Source organism: Halyomorpha halys, unplaced genomic scaffold, assembly GCF_000696795.3.
Source record: "Halyomorpha halys isolate HHAL.00 unplaced genomic scaffold, Hhal_1.1 Scaffold1042.1, whole genome shotgun sequence".
NCBI classification, from domain to species: Eukaryota; Metazoa; Arthropoda; class Insecta; order Hemiptera; family Pentatomidae; genus Halyomorpha; species Halyomorpha halys.
The window spans coordinates 186,990-194,224 of NW_027111628.1; the positions used below are offsets into that span (position 1 = coordinate 186,990).

The 7,235-nt window shown below is 29.1% G+C and overlaps 1 long non-coding RNA gene across 1 annotated transcript; it reads left to right on the plus strand.

The window, feature by feature from the left end:
• The first annotated feature begins 2,113 nt into the window (after positions 1 to 2,113).
• LOC112211295 (uncharacterized) lies at positions 2,114 to 6,974 on the plus strand. Its single transcript, XR_002945537.2, has 2 exons — positions 2,114 to 2,493; positions 6,743 to 6,974. It is a non-coding gene; the product is annotated as an uncharacterized lncRNA (long non-coding RNA).
• The last annotated feature ends 261 nt before the right edge of the window (positions 6,975 to 7,235 follow it).

Genomic DNA, 7,235 nt, shown 5'->3' on the forward strand with positions numbered 1-7,235 from the left:
ACAACCTCAAAACGTTGTTATTGTTTATTATTGACATATAACAAATAATTAAAACAAGGAAGTGTACCTTTCATTCACAAGTTCTAATTATATATGAAATTCTTCCAGTAGAAGATATAACTTTAAGATGACATCCGGCATTTATTGTGGATTGAAATTTTCGGGTTTTTTCGAATTCTTTACGACCGATTTCATAGATTTTCAAAATAATTTAGAGGTATAATTGTATTTATAAAATGCAGTATTGGTATTAAATTAAATTAAGTGAATCTTGGATAAATTAGTAGGTATTTTATTATTGTGAAAGTTTCTATTTATTTTTATACAGTGCCTCATATAGTATTTATTTTCATTTTAACATATTTATTCTTTAAGGACATAAACATCTGAACTACCTCCATTTTTTCCATTTCAAACTCATAATGGTGTAGAAGAAACCAATTAATTTCACAAAACCTATCACAATTTATCAAAATTTATAATATTAAATTGATTTTAGTAACATTTTAGTCTTTTAGGAAAAAGAAATTACTAAATTAAACCATAGTGATATCTTCCAGAGCGTTTCAAAAGAATGCAAATAACGGTCGTGTTTCTTGAAAACCTCATAAGATTTTTAATAATAATATTGCCTATCTATCATATAATTTTTATTATATTTTAGTTATTTAAGCATTATTTTCCAGAAAAGTTTATTTTCTATTTTGTTATTTAATTGTTGTTAACAGTTTTTGTTTTAAACTATCACAACCTATGATGATTGTCTATCTTGATGAGTAGTCTCAGCTTAGGAAATATTAATTTTAATTATATAGAAATTATATGGGTTGTGACATAAAACCCATATAATTTCTATATAATTAAAATTAATATTTCCTAAGCTGAGACTACTCATCAAGATAGACAATCGTCTATCTCAAGACCTTTTCTACTCTCTTTTTTTTTTTAACTTAGAATAGTTTACTAAACTTTCAAAACATAATTTAGGCGCAGAATTCCAAAATCAAACTAGACCAATTCCCAATGTTCTTTACTTTTTTTCTCTATATTTAATTAACATATCAAACTGAGTTGAAGGGTTTTATCCACAAGCTGGTGAACTACATGTGATTTACTGCATTTTGGATGAATTGATTTCACATTATAGGGGTATTGTTAATGTTTTAAATGTAAAGCTTTCACTTACTTAATGTTATAAGTATAGGATTGTGAGCAACCTAATTTATAATCCATGTTATATGTTTAATGCAGAGGAGCTTCTAGCGGATTTTTTTGGCAACTTGCTTTGTAACATTGTAATCTATACGAGATAATAAAATCTCAAACAGCTTCAGCACATCATCTTTCCTCTACTTTTTTTTAATAATTTATTTATTGTTATTTACAACTGTATACATATATAAACATCAAGTAAATTTGCTGTAAGTGATATTATGACCTGATACAAACATGTGGAGTATCTACCCATTGATAGAACTCCAAAAACACTTCTAATGGAGAAGATCTCGAGGCCATCTTCTTTTCAGACGCCTAGGAGAATTATTAGGTAGTGAAGGAGAAGCCAGGTTAGAAACGAGTTGGTTTGGGTGGTTGGGAAGTTTATTATGGAAGGATTGGTATCTGGTTCTGGCCAAACCGGCAACATAGGGGACTTTCTCTACCTCACTTGTTCCTTGTTTCCTCAACTAATTTCTTCTTTGTTTCATTAGTTTATTAAAGTTTTAAAACGTCTAAAACAAAAACAATACAAACCAAATACGAACTACGAGCAACTATGATATCAAAATGACAACAGATAAAATGGTGTGGAGCTCAGCAGGTTTGTTGTGTGACGTCATTCTCCGTTTAACAGACTCTCAACCATGTTAAATGTTATGCCGTTTTAACATGCTAAAAGAAAGGAATATTTCTCCATTTAATACAAATTTTCCTATTAAACACACTTTGACATTTTAAAATAAAGATCATGAATGCCCCTTTAATAAGATATTTCTCATTCTTACATTTGTATATTTATCATCTAAATATTTAATAATTTAAGTCGTGCGTTATCTGTAACCTACATTTTGTCATTATTAACATATGATATAATTGTTAAATTGCTTCTGATGATTTTTTCAAATGTTAAAAATGTCTCAAGTGTGAAATATGAAGTGGTAAAATCTCTTCTCGTTTTATGATGTGGAATTATCTTCCTAGAAACCAACAACTGGATCTAAAGATTTCATTTTCCACTTCAAGAGAAGGATTATGTTCGGATAAAACTCTAATTCGAAGAAGGTCTTTTCCTCGTCCAAAACGTTGAACACTTTCGAAAGCAATGCCATAAAATTAAAGTCGTCATAAAAATAAAATTGAGACTGAAAAGTCATGTTCCGTCAGCGTCTTGCGGGTCTAAAGAAAGTAGATGACATTTTATCCGCGGTTCTGACAATCAAGTCGTTAAACACTGGCAAAGAAGCAGCAGAATCTGTCAACGTGTTAGAGAAACATGTAAGAAATCATAATCGATTTTACGGATAACGATAAGTACATGTGCATCTGGTCGGCCAACCCGGTCCTCAGTGAAAAGGTCATTGGTATCAAATGATAGGTTACAAATAACACAGGACTTAAATTATTAAATATATAAAGGACAAGAAACTACACATTTATAAGAATGCTGTATGACTTATGACACTTTTTTTTTTATTTATTTATTTAATGTAATTTATAACTGTACAAAATAATACAATAAGTAAATATGTTGTATGTTTCATATACACTTGAAAATCTTGAGAAGGAACCACCCAGTGTTGGTACTTCAAACATTAATTTAAATTAGAAGGTCCCGTGGCCATCTTTTTTTCAGACGCCTCGGATTGATTATCAGGGAATGTTAAGGATGAAAGATTAAGAATTATTGGGTTAGGATGGTTAAGGAGTTTGGAATGAAAAGACGCATATCTGTTTTGGGCCAAATCTGCAACGAATGGGGTGTTAAGGTCTTTGTGACGAGTTTATTTGTAACGTAATAAGGAGCATCAAGGATTTTACGTAGGATTTTGGATTGTAAGGATTGGATACGAGAAGAATTTGATGGTTTGGTGTAGCCCCAGAGCTCAATTCCATATGTCCAAATTGGTCTGATTATCGTAGTGTATACTAATTTTTTGTAGTAAATGGGAAGTTTAGAGCGTTTATCAGGTAAGTGTTGTAGCACTCTTGTCAAGATAGAGTTCTAAGTATCGAATCTGTTCAGCAGGCGTTAGTGGAGTATTTAGAAAGGATACTGTAGAACAGGAGGGTAGAGATTTACGACGGAGAGTAAAGGTGATCTGATGGGATTTGTCAGGATTTATTTTGATTCTCCAGTTTTGACACCATTCTTCAATAGATGTTATGTGTGCCTGTAGTGTTTATGATGCATTAGTTGGGTCGTTGTTTACGGACAGTATTTATGAAACTTAATCATCATTTGGTAATTTTAAAGCGTTATAAAGAATTATAAGAGTAAACGTAATAATTTGTAACATCATAGAAGTGTAAAGAGTTTTTTTTTTACATAATTTCTATTAATAATGTCCAATCCCATAAATTTCTTCCTACAGCGAGATAAAACCCACTAGACAGTTGCAATAAATTTTCGATTGCCAAAGGACTAAGATCAGGATTGCCTGTCCTGTTATCACTATCTGTATTCTGTATTCCACAATAATCTAGAGATAACACCTACCTACAGCACAGGGCTGTTAACATTTACGGCATAGTTACCGTTTCGATAAGACCTGCAACATTATTTTGAAATAAAACGTATTCAAATTGTATTCAGAACAACTTTGTTTAAATTAATTGAACAATATAAAACTACAAAGAAACTATTATGTTCCTTAATTTATTTTAGATGAAATAACATTTTTTCAAATATCAATTATTCAATCGATCTTATCAAGGATAAATAACATAATAGATGAAAAAGTTCGTTAAAAGATTGTAATAATTAACTTTAAGTGACAAAAAACTAATTGGAAGCTATATTTTTTTTTAATTTACTATCGTTTGATATTGACGTGAAATTTTACAATATGTAGTGGTGGTGGTTCCTACATGAGGGGTTCACACAAATAAAATAATAATTATGATGGCAAAATTGGGTTTTTTTCGGTTCAAATATTTTTTTTTTTTTTTACACATATAATTTACGAGAACTATTTTGTGAAGCTACGAATGGATAAGTAGTATCTGCCACTGCCATTATTTATATATTTTATTTTAATCAATTTGTATTCTTATTATTTATTAAGTTTTTACCTGCTTTCATTATTTCCATTCACTTTTGTGTTTTCATTATTTATACTTCTTAAAAAAAACTCTGTTTTTATATCCTTTTTAATTAGGTACTTTTTATCTGCATATAAAGCCTTAGTACTGATACTATTTATAATTTTAATACTTCTTTAAATTGGAAACATAGTTTTTTAACATATTTATATCAGTATAATGTTTCTTCAATTTTGTAAATTTTATTCCTTCCTTAAAAAATCTATTATATGTCAATAGTTTAACTTTTTTCTTCTAAATTCGTGACTGAGTTTTATCTGATGTATTGGAAAATTTAAATGATAGTTCCAAACACTGAAAATGGAATATTTAATATAGATGATAACATATTACCTATATAAGAATTAACAGTGGTTCAGATTGTGGTCAAGAAAACCGTTATTAATTAATATTTGTTTTTCTAACTTAATAATTTATAAATATTTATAGATTTCATTAATTATTAAACCTCTTTATTAATTTATAATTGCCTAAAGGCTCTGGAGGAAGGCACAATATCCACGAATTTGCCAAAAAAATAATAAGTATATATGTATAAAACATTGTATTTTTGTTTTAATTATTTTTCAGGTAATTACAAATTTTAAAAAAGTATAGGACATATAATGAAAAAAATATTTTTTTTTTCTAAACAAATAGGGTTTATATCAGGGAATGATGGGAAAACGGGTCGAGGGGGTTGAGGAATAGGATATTTGGGAAATCAGGGAAATAATTGGTATCAATCTAATGGTGAAGGGGATCGCCAGGTTGTTCGATTTTAACTCCATTAATCATTATCACTATCAAATGCTTCTCCGAAAATCGTTTTGATGAGAAGCGATTTTATTAATAAATTACTGGCTCAATATTTAAACTGAAAATTATTTATTTATTCTAGACATTTGTTGATAGATATTAATAAAGGGCTAGAGAAATGTATTTCTGACAAAATATATTCAAATCATCAAAATAAAATGTCACGTTCTTCAAAATTATTCATAGATAGTGTTATTTTAATAAAAATTAACAGTAATAATAAATGTTATGAATAAACATAATGTTCATTGTCTGGGGTGTCGAGTTTTTTCATTGAGTGGCGGTCCTACAAAACTAAAAACTTTGACCCCAACCATGGTTAGGCAGTATTGGACTCCAATGGGAGACAGCCGAAAAAAAAATGTTAATTACAATAATTGTTAGATTTACAAATACCCAACTTTAAATTAAATGTTAAAAAATCTAACAGATCCGAATTAATTGCATGGATGTATTTCCTTATATACTCCGTGGATTCAACACGTTGAGTAACCAACTGGAACCTGTTTCATGATGAAAGCTAATATTATTGGTTTATAATTACAATTATAGAAGCAACGTGGTGATAACACTAATACTTCTGTATTTGATAATAGGGATAACTGTTAGTGATATTACAGTAGTTAAAAAGTAGTAAAGTACAAGTTACTGTTGTACAAGTCAGTGTAATTGTATTAAGTTAAATCTACAAGACTAATAATACGAGTATTAGTTGTACTTTATTATGAAACAGGGCCCTGGACGCTCACATTTTTCCCGGACATGTCTTAACTTGCCCATAATATGTCCAATAGCTATGTCCAAATTTATAATTTCTTATAAATGGCACGCTTTTTATTTATTCTAAATAATGTTGTTTTATTTTTTTTTAAACGTGTATCTGTATTCAATGTTTCATACATCTTCAATTGTTACAGACACATATATATATGTTTATATGAAAGCTGATTATTCTAATGCATTCACTCAGCTTTTTTATTACATCCACTTTTTCAATAATGTACACAATATTTATTTTTGTATTTTTATTTGTTTCTTTTTTCTACTATGTTATATTTAAAAATTATATTTTATATCTTACAAATAGTTAGTTAATAGGAAAATTTTTGTTTTAAGAGCATTTTATTTTATTTTTGTATTGTATTTTTTATTTTTTTTTATTTTATGTTTCTTGATATTATTAATATAATAGCTAATAAATTAATAAAATAAATAATGTATCTCAAAGATAATCTCACTTTACATACATACAGTATGTGGTTCCGCATGGAGTAGGCAACTTCTTAATAAACTCTCCCAGCATACTATGCAGGAGAAAAGGAAAAAGAATTAGGCACCACATATCCAAAAACTACTTCTGGAACAGGAATAGGCTAGAAATGTGTAAAAGTTAAAGAGATGCCCCTAATATAAAATATACTCAAAATTATAAATTAATGAATCATTTTTCTTAGAGAAATATAACTCTATAAATATTTAAATTTTTTTTTTAAATACTGATATGTCTTATTTTAAAGCTAGTTTTCCAGAATCACTAATTAAATTCACCTGAACATAACATGATAGTTATGATAACAATATGGTCTCAATAAATAACTATAGGCAAGATCCCTTTCTGTTACAGGTAAATAACGCCCAGGAAGAAGCCAAGGATACAGGGTGAAGGATACTAGATTATTCAAAAGCTAGACTTACAAGAGTGGGGCCAGAGCAGAAGTTTCGCTGATTTGAAAGTAGTCCTGGACATCTGAGTGTGAAGTAACCGGTCCCATGCCCTCTCCAGGGGCGTACTCCTAAGTCAACTGACTTCTTGGCGCATCTCACCACGGCACAAAATAAAATACTTTGAATAGTGATTTATCAGATGTTTATTTAATTGATTATAGATCAATATGTCTCTTTGAGAGACCTTAAAATCAGATTCTAACAATGAAAGAATTTTTTGCACTCAGTTATCTTCGGAGGATTCTTTTGTTCTCAGATCTACTAGTGATGAATTTTCAACCTGACTTAAAATTAAACATTAAAAATTAAAACTTAAAATCTATACTTCTACAGACTATGAAGGGTCAGGGGTTCAGTACTTTTTAAGGAAGTACTGTTTCTTAAACAACGGT